Raw genomic sequence first — 18,245 nt, forward strand, 5'->3', positions numbered from 1 at the left:
AGCAGGCATGGACAGGGACGTTACCTAAGTTTCACGGTGCATTGGGTGACTCTTCTGGCAGCTGGGAAGGATGCAGGACAATGTGCAGTAGTGTTGGAGGTTGTTCCCCACCACGTCTCCAAAATGCCACTACTAGTGATTCTGACACACCTCTCTCCTCCACCCCCTCCTCTTCTTCTTCCTCCATGGCCTCTTCCTGTGCTTTGTCCTCGGAACCAGCGGTGCTCTGTAGGCGTTCAAGGGGCCACGCAAGTATGCAGGTCAAAATATGCCATGCGGTGCTGGTGTGCTTGGGGGACAGAAGCCACACTGGGGCAGAGGTTCTGTCAGCTCTGCAGGGACAGATTCAGAGGTGGTTGACGCCACGCCAACTTAAAGGGGTTGTAAAGGTATACATTTTTTCACCTTAATGCATTCTATGCATTAAAGTGAAAAAACTTTTGAAAATACCGCCGCCCCCAGCCCCCCCGTTTTACTTACCTGACACCTCGAAATTCGGCCGCTCGCTCCCGACCTCCATTCAGCCGATCAGCCTGGTCGCTGATTGGCTATAGTGGATGGATTGAAAGCAGCGCAGCCATTGGCTCACGCTGCTGTCAATCACAGCCAATGATGCGGCGCGCCGGGGGCGGGGCCGAGTGATACAGCGAGCGGCTATAGCCGCCGGCTGTATCACGGGAGCGCGCCCGCAATAACTAACCACCATGCGAGAGAGCTCGCATTAAGGTGGTTAGTTATTGCGAGGAGGAGCAGAGACAGCCGCCGAGGGACCCCAGAAGAGCAGGTTCGGGGCCACTCTGTGCAGAACGAGCTGCACAGTGAAGGTAGTTATAACATGTTTGTTATTTAAAAAAAAAATTACCTTTACAACCCCTTTAAGGCAGGAATGGTGGTTTGTGACAATGGCACCAACCTCCTCTCCGCCCTCTGACAGGGACAAATGACCCATGTGCCCTGTTTGGCTCACGTCCTTAACTTGGTGGTGCAGCGGTTCTTGGGCAGGTACCCGGGCTTACAGGATGTCCTGAGGCAGGCCAGGAAAGTCTGTGTGCATTTCCGCTGGTCATATAATGCCAGTGCTCGGCTGGCAGACCTCCAAAAGGAATTTAACCTGCCCAAGAACCGCCTAATCTGTGACATGCCCACCAGGTGGAACTCAACGTTGGCCATGCTGTAGCGGCTTCACATGCAGCAGAGGGCCACCAATGAGTACCTGTGCGACTATGGCACCAGGACAGGGTCAGGGGAGCCTGTTTTTTTTCCCCACGCTAGTGGGCCATGATCAGGGATGCATGCACTGTCCTGTCACCATTTGAGGAGGCCACAAGGATGGTGAGCAGTGACAGTGCATGCATCAGTGACACTGTCCCCCTTGTCCACCTGTTGGAGCACACGCTGCGTGGAATAATGGACAGGGCACTTGAGGCAGAACAGAGGCAGGAAGAGGAGGACTTCCTTAGCTCTCAAGGCCCCCTTTATCCAGACTGTGTTCCTGCGTGCCTGCTGATCACACAGGAAGAGGACGAGGAGGAGAGGGAGGAGGATTGTGTCAGTATGGAGGTGGAGCCTGGCACTCAGCATCAGCAGCAGTCTTTAAGGGATCATTTACAGTCCCAAGAAACATGTGGACTTGTACGTGGCTGGGAGGAAGTAGCTGCGGATCATGTAGTCCTTAGTGACCCAGAGGACTCCGGACCGAATGCCTCAGCAAACCTACGCTGCATGGCCTCCCTGATCCTGCAAAGCCTGTGGAAGGATCCTCGTATTCATGATATCAAGGAGAGGGATCGTTACTGGCTGGCAACCCTCCTTGATCCACGTTACAAGGGTAAGGTTGTGGACCTTATTTTGCCATCACAGAGGGAACAGAGGATGAAACATCTTTGGGAGGCCTTGCAGAAAGGTCTGTGCAATGCGTTCCCAGAGACTGGGAGGTTACAAACTCCTGTTTCTGGACAACATGTTGCTGAGGCTTCGGTCAGTCAAAGAAGGAGCGGTGGAGAAGGTGGCCATCTGACCGATGCTTTCAGACAATTTTTTAGTCCGCAGCCCCAAGGTATGATCAGTCCAGCAACCATCACCAACGTCTGTTTTACATGGTGCAGGAATACCTAGGGGCAAGATCTGACTTGGACACCTTTCCCACCGAAAATCCTCTGGGTTACTGGGTCTTGAGGATGGATCACTGGCCAGAGCTTGCACAGTATGCAATTGAGCTACTGGCCTGTCCTGCATCTAGCGTTCTTTCAGAACGCACATTCAGTGCTGCTGGAGGCTTTGTAACCGATCACAGGGTGCGTCTGTCCACCGACTCGGTCGATCGACTGACCTTCATAAAAATGAATCAGTCTTGGATCACCACCAGCTACCAAGCACTTGATGCTGATGTAACCGAATAATTTTTTTTGCAATGTCAGATCCCTTCAAAGACTGCCTATGCTGACGCTGAGTGACTATCCTGTTATGCTGAGTAATTATCCTCTTCCTCCTCAATGATCATGCTGATAGCTTGTAAGAACATTTTTGGTTCTGGGCGCAGCCACCAGTGCCTAAGGCCCAATTCTTCAGCCCCTGTTTAACGGGGATGTGTAATTACAATTTTTGATGCAATTCTTTGCAGCAGGGCTAGTTCCTGCTCTCCAACTAGAGTATCTGTGAGGGGTTGCAGTGTTGTGGCACCAGCACCAGTGCCTAAGGCCCAATTTCTAAGCCCCTGTTTAATAGGGGTGTGTAATTACAATTTTTGATGCAATTCTTTGCAGCAGGGCTAGTTCCTGCGCTCCAACTAGAGTATCTGTGAGGGGTTGCAGTGTTGTGGCCCCCATCACCAGTACCTAAGGCCCAATTTCTCAGCCCCTGTTTAATAGGGGCATGTAATTACAATTTTTGATACAATTCTTTACAGCAAGGCTAGTTCCTGTGCTCCAACTAGAGTTTCTGTGAGGGGTTGCAGTGTTGTGGCACCAGCACCAGTGCCTAAGGCCCAATTTTTCAACCCCTGTTTAACAGGGGCATTTAATTACAATTTTTGATGCAATTCTTTGCAGCAGGGCTAGTTCCTGCGCTCCAACTAGAGTATCTGTGAGGGGTTGCAGTGTTGTGGCACCAACACCAGTGCCTAAGGCCCAATTTTTCAGCCCCTGTTTAACAGGGGCATGTAATTACAATTTTTGATGCATTTCTTTGCAGCAGGGCTAGTTCCTGCACTCCAACTAGAGTATCTGTGAGGGGTTGCAGTGTTGTGGCACCAGCACCAGTGCCTAAGGCCCAATTTCTCAGCCCCTGTTTAATAGGGGCGTGTAATTACAATTTTTGATGCAGTACTTTACAGCAGGGCTAGTTCCTGTGCTCCAACTAGAGTATCTGTGAGAGGTTGCAATGTTGTGGCACCAGCACCAGTGCCTAAGGCCCAATTTTTCAGCCCCTGTTTAACAGGGGCGTGTAATTACAATTTTTGATGCAATTCTTTTCAGCAGGGCTAGTTCCTGTGCTCCAACTAGAGTATCTGTGAGGGGTTGCAGTGTTGTGGCACCAGCACCAGTGCCTAAGGCCCAATTTTTCTGCCCCTGTTCAACAGGGGCATGTAATTACAATTCTTGATCTAATATTTCACAGCAGGGCCCTGTGAGGGCTTACAGTGTTGTGGCCACAACAACACCTAACGCCCAAATTTCTGCTGAGGGCAGGCCCCTACTTTCAAACATCCAACTTACAAATGACTCCTACTTGCAAACGGAAGGAGACAACAGGAAGTGAGATGAAATCTACCCCTAGGAAGGGAAATTCTCTCCTGTAAGAGTTAATATGGGAAAAACTTTTCTCCTTTACACTGATGCTTTATCACCAATCTTTGTTTCACTAAAAACCCCAAATTTTCAAAAAACATTTGTCATTGGGACAAAAAGTGAGGTGAAATCTTCTGAAGAGGAGCACAGACAGCAAAACAAATATCACAGGGGTGATAACCCTTCCCTATGTTTTCCAAAAAGCTTAAAATAGATTTTTTGGCTGGAGCTAAACATGTTAGAAATGTACCAGTTCAAAATTACAAACAGATTCTACTTAACAACAAACCTACAGTCCCTGTCTTGTTTGCACCGCCTGTATACTGCTGTTCAGAGTATATAGGGCCTGGGGGCCCCACACCTTTCCTTTTTTAATTTGGGTGCGGGGTTCCCCTTAATATCCATACAAGGGCCTGGTAATGGACTGGGGGGTACCCATGCAGTTTGTCTCACTGATTTTCATCTATATTGCCAGGACCCGACATTACATTAAAGCCGCAAGCAGTTTTAAATGACTTTTATTCCTTTAAAAATGTCATTTTGTACAGGGACTGTTCTAAGCACGGGAAACATGCGCCACTTTACAGGCATACTATAGACACCACCCAGGTACGATATTTAAAGGAATATTTCACTTTTTTTTTTTCATCATTAAAATCACTGCTCCTTAAAAAACGGCCATTTTTAAAACTTTTTTTTGCATTGATACATGTCCACTGGGGCAGGACCCGGGTCCCCAAACCCTTTTTAGGACAATACCATGCAAATTAGCCTTTAAAATGAGCACTTTTGATTTTGAATGTTCGAGTCCCATAGATGGCAATGGGGTTCTAACGTTCGTGCAAATTTTCAGTCCGTTCGCAGGTTCTGGTGCGAACCGAACCGGGGGGTGTTTGGCTGATCCCTAAACAGCACAATTCATCTGTATCACTATTGCATAGGCAGCACCCATCTTGTTGTGGTTTAAATATGGTTGCCGGGTCATTCTGAAGGCCACCAACATGCTGAAGGCGGGTCCCAAGTTCAGGGTAAATATGTCTATGGTGTAGTGGTGGGCCTCTCCTCCCCATCCACTGGCAGCCAGAGAGTTGCAAGATGGTGCACGGGGCAGAAACACACAACAGGGGATATTGCGTCACTCCGCCTGCTGATTTATATATATATATATATATATATATATATATATATATATATATATATATAAAACAAGAGGGATTGCTGCAAAAAAATGTTTTAATGAAAAATTTAAAACATCAAAAATATACAGGCATTCATAATAGTTTCGGTTTCGGGCTAATACAGATCACGCCCTTCTTCAAAACATCATACCTATGAATGATTACATCCATGATACAATTTATATAAAGAGAGCTCATGTGCACTCTATTAAACAATCAGCCAGCCCGTCTGAAATCAATTAATTAATCACTGGATCACAGTTAGCAAAAACCTTATAGTGAACTATATAATATAATGTGACATGAAATGATCCCAGAACAAAAGATCAACAGGTGTAACAATATTCCCACACTTCACAGATTGTGTCAATCAATCGGGAATCCTATAGGGAATGAAAACTTTTTTTAGAAAATAATAGAAGATAGAAATAAAAATGGAAATTATCTATATGTGTGTGTGTGTGTGTGTGTACACCTAAATATGCACACACGAACACATACACAGATGGTAATAGAATAATTATATATAATGATAAGTATATATAACTAAATAAAATAATAAACATACTTTAAAAAGAAGACAATTAAAGAAATAAATACAAATCAAAATCTGAGTTTAACCCTTTTGGTTGAAGGTTATCCAGTCGGTGTATCCAATTAACTTCCAACTTTTTCAACTCCAATTCTCTATTGCCACCCCGTCTGTTTCTTGGTATCCCATCTATTACCATAAATTTAAGTTGAGAGACTGTATGACCTTTATCCATAAAGTGTCTTGCTAGTGGCAAATTTTCCAACTTGTGCCTAATGGAATATTTATATCTCGCTATGCGGTCCTTTATTTTCTGTGTGGTCTTCCCCCATATAGAGGAGACCACACGGACATTTGATAATATAAATGACATAAGTAGATTGGCACATGTAATCATCTTTAATGGGGGTGTGAAAAACACTTGCCTTTCATCATACTAGTACATTGTATGCAAGAAAGGCAGGGAAAAGATCCCTTATTCTTGGGACTCAAAAAGGTAGGACCCCCCCCCCAAAAAAAAGGTAAAAACCCAAAAAAGACCCAAAAACTATGATAGTCCAATATATGGTGAATATAGATAGATGCTGTGAACACAAAATCTTCACTCTGATCCACCTTTGTGCATATAGCAAAACAATCCTTGAGCTGCCCTCCACTGGATGCGCCCTCACCTTAATGCTTAGTAAAAGCACTTGTGATAGTAATCAATCCTCTGGGGTACTCTTATTGTTCCTCCTTATTTTGCTAAATGACTCAGGTAGCCGATTACCCCATGGGATGCTCCTTCCTGATAGTTACCAGAAACCTCCACTCTCATCACCCACATGCAAAGCAAAACTTGCAATAGTGCTTTGCCTTTTTATAAATGTATTAAATAATCATGCACCATATATACACTCACATTTTCCATATTAAAAAACAGCCTTTGTAAAAAACATCCTATGTGTAGGGATGAGCCGAACACCCCCGGGTTCGGTTCACAGCAGAACATGCGAACAGGCAAAAAAAATTTGTTCGAACGCGTGAACACCATTAAAGTCTATGGGACACGAACGTGAAAAATCAAAAGTGCTAATTTTAAGTGTTAATATGCAAGTTATTGTCATAAAAAGTGTTTGGGGACCTGGGTCCTGCCCCAGGGGACATGTATCAATGCAAAAAAAAGTTTTAAAAACTGACTTCGGGAGCAGTGATTTTAACCAGTTGCCGACCACCTCACGATGATATACGTCGGCAGAATGGCACGGGCAGGCAAAATCACGTACCTGTACGTGATCTGCCTCCCGCATGTTGCCCAAGGCAGTCGGCTTCTGTCCGGAAGCGATCAGAGGTGAGGGTGAGGCCATCCATTCGTGGCCCCCCCTCGCGATCACTCCCAGCCAATGAAATCCTTCCTCTGCTGCTGTATAGTAAACAGCAGCAGAGGAAGTGATGTCATCTCTCCTTGGCTCGGTATTTTCCGTTCCGGCACCGAGGAGAGAAGACATATGTGAGTGCACCAACACACACACACAGTAGAACACACCAGGCATACTGTACACCCCCCGATCACCCCCCAATCACCCCCCCATCACAGTGACACCAAGCAGTTTTTTTTCTGATTACTGCATTGGTGTCAGTTTGTGACAGTTAGTGTGGTAGGGCAGTTAGTGTTAGCCCCCTTTAGGTTTAGGGTACCCCCTAACCCCCCTAATAAAGTTTTAACCCCTTGATCAGCCCCCATCACCAGTGTCACTAAGCGATCGTTTTTCTGCTCGCTGTATTAGTGTCACTGGTGACGCTAGTTAGCCACTTTAGCCCCGGACCATTATGCTGCCTAAGGACCAGAGGACTTTTTCCAATTTGGCACTGCGTCACTTTAACTGCTAATTGCGCGGTCATGCAATGCTGTACCCAAACGAAATTTGCATCCTTTTCTCCCCACAAATAGAGCTTTCTTTTGATGGTATTTGATCACCTCTGCAGTTTTTATTTTTTGCGCTATAAATGGATAAAGACCGAAAATTTTGAAAAAAAATGATATTTTCTACTTTTTGTTATTAAAAAAATCCAATAAACTCAATTTTAGTCATACATTTAGGCCAAAATGTATTCGGCCACATGTCTTTGGTAAAAAAAATGTCAATAAGCGTATATTTATTGGTTTGCGCAAAAGTTATAGCGTCTACAAACTAGGGTACATTTTCTGGAATTTACACAGCTTTTAGTTTATGACTGCCTATGTCATTTCTTGAGGTGCTAAAATGGCAGGGCAGTACAAACCCTCCCCAAATGACCTCATTTTGGAAAGTAGACACCCCAAGGAAATTGCTGAGAGGCATGTTGAACCCATTGAATATGTATTTTTTGTCCCAAGTGATTGAATAATGACAAAAAAAAAATTTACAAAAAGTTGTCACTAAATGATATATTGCTCACACAGACCATGGGCCTATGTGGAATTGCACCCCAAAATACATTCAGCTGCTTCTCCTGAGTACGGGGATACCACATGTGTGGGACTTTTTGGGAACCTAGCCACGTACGGGGCCCCTAAAACCAATCACCGCCTTCAGGATTTCTAAGGGCGTACATTTTTGATTTCACTCCTCACTACCTATCACAGTTTTGAAGGCCATAAAATGCCCAGATGGCAGAAAACCCCCCCCAAATGACCCCATTTTGGAAAGTAGACACCCCAAGCTATTTGCTGAGAGGCATGGTGAGTATTTTGCAGCTCTCATTTGTTTTTGAAAATGAAGAAAGACAAGAAAAAACTTTTTTTTTTTTCTTTTTTCAATTTTCAAAACTTTGTGACAAAAAGTGAGGTCTGCAAAATACTCACTATACCTCTCAGCAAATAGCTTGGGGTGTCTACTTTCCAAAATAGGGTCATTTGGGGGGGTTTGTGCCACCTGGGAATTCCATGGCCTCCGAAACTGTGATAGGCAGTGAAGAGTGAAATCAAAAATTTACACCCTTAGAAAGCCTGAAGGCAGTGCTTGGATTTCGGGGTCCTGTACGCGGCTAGGCTCCCAAAAAGTCTCACACATGTGGTATCCCCATGCTCAGGAGAAGCTACAGAATGTATTTTGGGGTGTAATTTCACATATGCCCATGTCATGTTTGAACAATATATCATTTAGTGACAACTTTGTGCAAAAAAAAAATGTCTTTTTCCCGCAACTATAAAATATTCAGTGGACTCAACATGCCTCTCAGCAAATAGCTTGGGGTGTCTACTTTCCAAAATGGGGTTATTTGGGGGGGGTTTGAACTGTCCTGGCATTTTATGCACAACATTTAGAAGCTTATGTCACACATCACCCACTCTTCTGACTACTTGAAGACAAAGCCCTTTCTGACACTTTTTGTTTACATGAAAAAATTATTTTTTTTGCAAGAAAATTACTTTAAACCCCCAAACATTATATTTTTTTTAAAGCAAATGCCCTACAGATTAAAATGGTGGGTGTTTCATTTTTTTTTTTCACACAGTATTTGCGCAGCGATTTTTCAAACGCATTTTTTGGGGAAAAAACACACTTTTTAAAATTTTAATGCACTAAAACACACTATATTGCCCGAATGTTTGATGAAATAAAAAAGATGATCTTAGGCCGAGTACATGGATACCAAACATGACATGCTTTACAATTGCGCACAAACGTCCAGTGGCAACAAAATAAATATATTTTTAAAAGCCTTTAAAAGCCTTTACAAGTTACCACTTTAGATTTACAGAGGAGGTCTACTGCTAAAATTACTGCCCTCGATCTGACCTTCGCGGTGATACCTCACATGCATGGTGCAATTGCTGTTTACGTTTGACGACAGACCGCTGCTTGCGTTCGCCTTAGCGCGAGAGCAGGGGGCGACAGGGGTGCTTTTTTTTTTTTTGCTTTTTTATCTTATTTTTAAACTGTTCCTTTAATTTTTTTTTAATCATTTTTATTGTTATCTCAGGGAATGTAAATATCCCCTATGATAGCAATAGGTAGTGACAGGTACTCTTTTTTGAAAAAATTGGCGTCTATTAGACCCTAGATCTCTCCTCTGCCCTCAAAGCATCTGACCACACCAAGATCGTTGTGATAAAATGCTTTCCCAATTTCCCAATGGCGCTGTTTACATCCGGCGAAATCTAAGTCATGAAATGCTCGTAGCTTCCAGTTTCTTAGGCCATAGACATGTTTGGAGTCACTCTGGTCTCTGATCAGCTCTATGGTCAGCTGGCTGAATCACCGGCTGCATTCTCAGGTTCTCTGTTGAGACAGGAGAGCCAGAGAAAAACACGGAAGAGGGTGGAGGGGGGACATTTCCTCCCACTGCTTGTAAAAGCAGTCTAGAGGCTAATTAACTGCTAGGATTGCTTTTACATGAAAGCCGACCGCTGGCTGAAAAGAATGATACCAAGATGATACCTAAACCTGCAGGCATCATTCTGGTATAACCACTCAAAGTCGTGAATGGCGTACCTGAAGACATAAAAATGGTTAACAATAAAACACAGTAAACAGTAAAGTATAAAAAATTTCATACCTGAAAAGCAAACATGATAAAACATAATAACAATAAAACATTGCAGAATAGAATACAGTAAAAAAGAGCAGAACAATAGAGAGAGAATAGAGAGAGAGAGAACAATAAAACGACAACTATTTTTTTTTATTTTATATATATATATATATATATATATATATATATATATATATATATATATATTTACACTTTTTTTTGTAACTAACTTTTATAACTGTAACCGGTTCCAGGTTCGGGTGCGATGGCATCTTGGGAGACCCTGTGAAAGTGTGCCTAGTCTGTGCAATGCTGTATGATACGCTAATACTCAACTAGTGTATGGTAGCATTCAAAACATTCACCAATGCAAAGACCAGGATTGTCAGGACAGGAGGGTCAATAATAGCGGTGTCACGCCTATATCCGTGCTTGCTGCAGACACAACATCTTTTTTGTGGGGTTCGTTGGGTAGGGGTACTCGGGAGGACATAAAGAAAATGCCTCTCATGCAACCGACTGCATTTGGTTGGGAATGTGAATGGGGGAAGTACGGGCGCTGTAGAAGTGGTGGGTTCCCAATTAGGATTGGCGAATGCAGCTGTCTTCTTCTTGGTGGCAGCCGGACACTACTTGTGCTTGCCACCTCACCAGCTTGAACTGCACTTATGGGACTCGCCACGTCACCAAGTGTTACTGTAGTGCTGGTTTGACTATGACCGGGGTGTACTAGGCCGCTGGTGCTTGCCAGTTCACCAAAACGCTACCAAAAAAACTGTTAGCGATCCCAGGGATCAGGCCTGACTCTGCAAACGCTGCAGTTATGCGTTTAGAGTTTTGTAAGTGACAGTGATCGATCGATACTGCACTTGGGTGGGCTGGGCTGGGCCGGGCGGAGGGGCAAAACGCAGGTGCTAGCAGGTATCTGGGCTGATCCCGCTAACACTGCGTTTTTGGGAACCCTAAACTGCTGGGGACGCTAGTATAGATCTGATCGGATCAGATATTGATCCGTTCAGATACTATACCACTAAGGGAGGTGTACGGTGCATGCGTGGGTGTTAGCGCTACTGGCGCTAACCTGACGCTGCCTGGGGCTGGTGCTTGCCAGTTCACCAAAACGATACCAAAAAACTGTTAGCGATCATAGGGATCAGGCCTGACTCTGCGAACGCTGCAGTTATGCATTTAGTGTTTTGTAAGTGACAGTGATCGATCGATACTGCACTTGGGTGGGCTGGGCCGGGCGGAGGGGCAAAACGGAGGTGCTAGCAAGTATCTGGGCTGATCCCGCTAACACTGCGTTTTTGGGAACCCTAAACTGCTGGGGACGCTAGTACAGATCTGATCGGATCAGATATTGATCCATTCAGATACTATACCACTAAGGAAGGCGTATGCTGCGTGCGTGGGTGTTAGCAGTACTGGCACTAATCTGATGCTGCCTGGGGCGACACATATCACCGCCGGGTGATCAGGGGGCTAAACCTTTATTCAGTAATAAACGGCGGGTGCCCTGACACTATAAAAAATAAACTAACTAACCAGCGTCACCCGTAACGGTTATACGGTGATCAGTGGTGAAAGGGTTAACTAGGGGGCAATCAAGGGGTTAAAACATTTATTAGATAGTATATGGGGGTCCCTGTCGCTAAAAAACGCAGACGGCGAACCTAAATATTTATGTCCCTAACTATCGTCACCAGTGACACTAATACAGCAATCAGAAAAATGATCGCTTAGTGACACTGGCGACAGGGGGTGATCAAGGGGTTAAAACTTTATTGGGGGGGTTAGAGGGGTACCCTAGACCTAAAGGGGGCTAACAGTAACTGTCCCACCACACTGTCACAAACTGACACCATGCAGTAATCAGAAAAAAAAAAAAAACTGCTTGGTGTCAGTGTGACGGGGGGGGGGGGGGAGGGGTGATCGAGGGGGTGATCGGGGGGTAATCGGGGGGGATCGGGGGTGTATTGTGTGCCTGGCATGTTCTACTGGGATGTGTTGTGTTGGTGCACTCACATTCCAGTCTTCTCTCCTCGGCGCCAGAACGGAAAATGCAGAGCCGAGGAGAGATGACATCATTTCCTCTGCCTCTGTGTACAATACAGAGGCAGGGAAATGATCCCATTGGCTGGGAGTGATCGCGAGGGGGGCCATGAATGGATGGCCTCCCCCTCACCACCGATCGCCGGGGAGGATTTGACAACCGCCGCAGGCACCGGGGGGTCCGATCGGACCCCCCACCCGTGGGCAGGCAAGGACGTACCTGTAAGTCCTTTTGCCTGCCGTACATCGTCGTGCGGCGGTCGTCAAGTGGTTAGGGAGGTAAATATATAGGTTTGCCGTCAACGTTTTATAGCATCAGGGACCCCTATATACTACCTAATAAAGGTTTTAACCCTTTGATTGCCCCCTAGTAAACCCTTTCACCAGTGATCACCGTATAACTGTTACGGGTGACGCTGGTTAGTTAGTTTATTTTTTATAGTGTCAGGGCACCCGCCGTTTATTACCTAATAAAGGTTTAGCCCCCTGATCGCCTGGCGGTGATATAAGTTAGGTTTTAGGGTCAGATAGGGTCTGCATCAGTGTCAGGTTAGCGCCAGTACCGCTATCACCCACGCACGCAGCATACACCTCCCTTAGTGGTATAGTATCTGAACGGATCAATATCTAATCCGATCAGATCTAAAATAGCGTCCCCAGCAGTTCAGGGTTTCAAAAAACGCAGTGTTAGCGGGATCAGCCCAGATACCTGCTAGCACCTGCGTTTTGCCCCTCCGCCCGGCCCAGCCCAGCCCACCCAAGTGCAGTATCGATCGATCACTGTCACTTACAAAACACTAAATGCATAACTGCAGCATTCGCAAAGTCAGGCCTGATCCATGCGATCGCTAACAGTTTTTTTGGTAGCATTTTGGTGAACTGGCAAGCACCAGCGGCCTAGTACACCCCGGTCGTAGTCAAACCAGCACTGCAGTAACACTTGGTGATGTGGCGAGTCCCATAAGTGCAGTTCAAGCTGGTGAGGTGGCACGCACAAGTAGTGTCCCGCTGCCACCAAGAAGAAGACAAACACAGGCCTGTCGTGCCCATAATGCCCTTCCTGCTGCATTTGCCAATCCTAATTGGGAACCCACCACTTCGGCAGCACCCGTACTTCCCCCATTCACATCCCCAACCAAATGCAGTTGGCTGCATGAGAGGCATTTTCTTTATGTCCTCCCGAGTACCCCTTCCCAACGAACCTCCCCAAAAAGATGTTGTGTCTGCAGCAAGCGCGCATATAGGCGTGACACCTGCTATTATTATCCCTCCTGTCCTGGCAATCCTAGTCTTTGCATTGGTGAATGTTTTTTTTTTTTTTTTTTTTTTTTATCAAATAGTTTTTTATTAAAGATTTTCCAAAAAAAGAAAAATATTTCACAAAATTATACCATACAAAGTATTTCCAGAAATGGCATAACAATTTTACAAAATCATTGATACATCTCCAATCACTTTTTACATTCAAATCGCAGCTTCTGTATAAGCCATCGTGGATTGATTATAATTAAACATCTATGTTGTCAATCAGAATATTGAAATGGAGAGTATATATCCTAAACTTAAAGAATAAAAAAAAGAAAAGAAAACTTTATTAATAAAAGAATTAGGGACTCTGGCTCCCTATAGCATATCTAAGAAAGGAAAAAGGCAGAGAAAAGTATACAAGTGTAATTTTTATGCAATTTTTCTGAAACTAATCCAAGGATCCCATTGTTTATATAAACGATGTGTGTTACCATGTATATTTGCCATCATCTGTTCGTATTTAAAAGCCTCACCAACTTTTCTGATGACTTCACTAATATTTGGTGAGCTGCTAGATTTCCACTTTCCAGTGATTGTCAATCTGGCTGCCATTAGAATTTGTATCACTATTGGTCTAAGGCTCCATTCACACTAGCGCGTTTTTTGATGCATTTTGCATTTTGCAGAAATGCATGGGAATTTTTTAACATGGGTTCCTATGGAACATGTTCACATCAATGCTTTTTTGTATCTCTGCGTTTTTGGAAAGGGTCGGGGACTTTTTTTCATGCAAAAAGCAGCGTTTTGCATGTAATGGATTTCAATGGACAAGCATCAAAAACGCAAGTGCACCGTTTTTGCAGCGTTTTTGCAGCGTTTTTTGTGCGTTTTTGCCGTTTTTTTTTTTTTTTTTGTAATTTTTTTTTAAGACTGTAAAAAAAATGAAAAAAAAAAAAAACGCAAAACGCAAATCGCGGCAAAAATGCGGCAAAAACGCTACAAAAACGCTGCTCAAAAACGTGCCAAGCATGAAAAAAAATCCTCCAAAAACGCTCAAAAGCAACATGCATAGGTGTGAATCGAGCCTTAGGCTCGATTCACACCTATGCATGTTGCTTTTGAGCGTTTTTGGAGGTTTTTTTTTCATGCTTGCCACGTTTTTGAGCCGCGTTTTTGCCGCGTTTTTGCCGCGATTTTGCCGCGATTTGCGTTTTGCGTTTTTTTTTTTTTTTTTTTTTTCCATTTTTTTTTACAGTCTTAAAAAAAAATTACAAAAAAAAAAAAATAAAAAGATAAAAAAAAAAAAAACGGCAAAAACGCACCAAAAACGCACCAAAAACGCATCAAAAACGCTGCAAAAACGGTGCACTTGCGTTTTTGATGCTTGTCCATTGAAAACCATTACATGCAAAACGCTGCTTTTTGCATGAAAAAAAGTCCCCGACCCTTTCCAAAAACGCAGAGATACAAAAAAGCATTGATGTGAACATGTTCCATAGGAACCCATGTTAAAAAATTCCCGTGCATTTCTGCAAAATGCAAAATGCATCAAAAAACGCGCTAGTGTGAATGGGGCCTTAGGCTCGATTCACACCTATGCATGTTGCTTTTGAGCGTTTTTGGAGGTTTTTTTTTCATGCTTGGCACGTTTTTGAGCAGCGTTTTTGTAGCGTTTTTGCCGCGTTTTTGCCGCGTTTTTGCCGCGATTTGCGTTTTGCGTTTTTTTTTTTTTTTTTCATTTTTTTTTACAGTCTTAAAAAAAAAATTACAAAAAAAAAAAAAAAACGGCAAAAACGCACCAAAAACGCTGCAAAAACGCTGCAAAAACGGTGCACTTGCGTTTTTGATGCTTGTCCATTGAAATCCATTACATGCAAAACGCTGCTTTTTGCATGAAAAAAAGTCCCTGACCCTTTCCAAAAATGCAGAGAAACAAAAAGGCATTGATGTGAACATGTTCCATAGGAACCCGTGTTAAAAAATTCCCGTGCATTTCTGCAAAATGCAAAATGCATCAAAAAACGCGCTAGTGTGAATGGAGCCTTAGAGCATGAGGGTATTGGTCTATGTTTATGCTTAAAATGGCTAGTTCTGCTTCACCTTTTCTAATGAAACCTGTAATTTTTGAAATTAGTTTGAATATTGCTCTCCAGAAACTCCATAGGTTAGGGCAATCCCATATCATATGGAGAAGAGTACCTACTTTTCCGCAGCCTCGCCAGCATTCATTGGAGCTGCTGCTGGAAAATTTTGCAGTTAGGTAGGGGGTGTAGTACCATCGAAGTAGTAGTTTTTGGGCTGTTTCCCAATGAGCTGTAGATCTCGTGTAGCATTGGTTAGATTTAATAGCTTCCTGCCATTGTTTATCTGAAAAGGACGTGGAGAGTTCTAACTCCCATTTTTGGTGTGCTGGCAGTTTATTGTATGAATCTTTTTGTTGTATTAAGGTGTAAAATAAGGAAATCCCTTTTTTTGAGGAAGAGTTGTCAGTCCAGTAAGTCCATGCTTTTTGTGGAATTCTAGTAGGTTGCAGCTGGTGAGAGTTTAAGAATGATGAGATTCTTATGTACATATAATAATCAGAGGTAGGAAGAGAATATTTATGGGCTAGTATGTTGAAGGGAATGATTTTCCCTCGGTCAAACAAATCTGAGATTAGGGTTATTCCTTTATGTTCCCACTGAGTTGTTTGTAGATCTTTAATATGTGTGCAAATTGTATTAATTGGAGTGGGAATTTCCTTAAGGTCTGAATTTTGTCTTATATCGGAACAGAATTTCTTCCATGTGTCTAGTACTAGTTGTATGATGGGGTGCTTAGATTTGAAGTGAGTATTTGAGAAGGAATTTGCTAGCAATATGGATTTTAGGGAGATGGGGTTCGACCAGTCTTGTTCTATAGTGGCCCAATGTTTAGAGGAATGGTTTTGGAACCAGTATTTTGTTTGATCCAGTAAGCAGGCAGCAAAGTAGTCTTTTAAAATTGGGAGTCCCATTCCCCCTGCTCTCCTATGTCTTGAAAGGGAAGACTGAGAGCATCTCGGTTTTTTATCTGCCCACACAAATTTATGAAGCTGCGATTGCGCTGTTGTAAAAAATTTTGCTGGAATAGAGATCGGAAGAGCTCTAAAGTAGTACAGTATTTTTGGTAATATAAGCATTTTGTATGCCGCCAGCCTTCCCATCCAAGACAAACAGAAGGATTTTAGTCTAGTGAGTTCTGATTGGATATCCAGGAAAGGAAAACGTTTGAACTAAGAATGATACTTCTTTTTGACACAAAGAATAATGGCCTGAATTTAGACATTGGTTTCCTTACACATTATGCTAAAGTTTTACGACCGCTCTGTGATTAGTATTCCCCCCCCTTGCATTCCCTCCTAGCTCTCCCTCTGTCTTATCTCACTAACTCTGCTGCTATCTTTATTACCATTGATTTGTATGTGTTTTGTTTTCTTTTTTTTTTTTTTCCTTTTTTTTTTCTTTAACATTCTGCTTAAAAATGTGTGAATCAGTACTGCTTGGACCTTGAAGAAGGGGACATACCCCGAAAGCTTGTCCTGAAAAATTGTATGTTAGTGCAAATAAAAAAAGTATCACGGACAGTACTCAATTTTCTCTGATTGGATAGAGGAAATAAATGGAACTAAGTTCACTTTAAATAAATTGCTGCTGGGTGTCGTTAGTTTTATCCCTAAGTATTGGATAGGTTTGTCAGCCCATGGATATGGAAAGCGTGAGTGTAGGGATTTATGGGTAGTTTCTTCAATGTTTATGGCAAGTAGATTGGATTTTGATGCATTAATTTTGTAGTATGAAATTTGGTTAAAATGGTTCAAGATATTGTGTACCGTTTGCAAGGAGGTGTTGGGATTGGAAAGCGATAGAATCACATCGTCTGCGAAAAGGGAGATAGTGTGTGCTTGTTTGGAGATTATGATACCAGAAATTTCTGGGTGTGATCTAATTTTTTCAGCCAGGGGTTCCATTAGCAAAGCGAAAATGAGCGGGGATAGGGGGCAGCCCTGCCTTGTCCCGTTAGCGATATTGAAGCTGTCTGAGAACATTCCCTCTGTGTATACCATAGCAGAGGGGTTAGTATATAGTGATAAAATGGCTGAGTTTATATTTCCCAAGATGCCAAATTTGTTCAGAACTAGTTTCAGATATCCCCAGTGGATCCTATCAAAGGCCTTCTCCGCGTCTAATGATAGAAGCAGAGAAGGAGTGCCCGAGGATTCCGCTGCATGAATTAAGTTGATAATTCTTCGTGTTGCATCTGGAGCCTGACGGCCTGGGATAAACCCAACTTGGTCCTGTTTAATCAAAGTGGGTAGAAATTGTGCCAGTCTGTTGGCTAGAATCTTTGCGTAAATCTTCAGGTCTACATTCAGTAATGATATAGGCCTGAAGTTTTGTGGAGTGTCGGAGGATTTCCCGGGTTTGGGTAAAGTCACAATTGTGGCTGTTAACATTTCTGAGGGGAATGAAGATGTTGATATGGCTGATGCAAATACATTTAATAAGTGTGGGCCTAATATGGATTGAAATGTCCGATAGTATTCAGACGAAAAACCGTCTGGGCCTGGGGATTTGTTATTAGGGAGAGATAGTATTGTTTTGTTTAGTTCAGACAAAGAGATTGGTGCGTTGATAGATTGCAGTTGGTCTACGTTTAGTTTGGGCAGTGAGATAGAGTCTAGAAATGGTTGAATTAATTCCGGTGATGGTTGGTGGGTTGTATTGTCGTCTTTAAGATTATAGAGATTATTATAGTAGTCCCTAAAAGCATTAGCAATATCTTTGGGATTAGATAGTCTAATGCCTGTGATCGGGTGGGAAATAAATGGAATCTTTTGTTTGATGGTTTTTTCCTTCACTTGATTTGCTAGTAATTTGCCTGCTTTATTGCCATGGCTATAATAGTTTGCTTTCCATTTTTGAACCGTGTGTT

The sequence above is a fragment of the Aquarana catesbeiana genome, linkage group LG03 (assembly GCF_042186555.1).
Source record: "Aquarana catesbeiana isolate 2022-GZ linkage group LG03, ASM4218655v1, whole genome shotgun sequence".
NCBI lineage: Eukaryota > Metazoa > Chordata > Amphibia > Anura > Ranidae > Aquarana > Aquarana catesbeiana.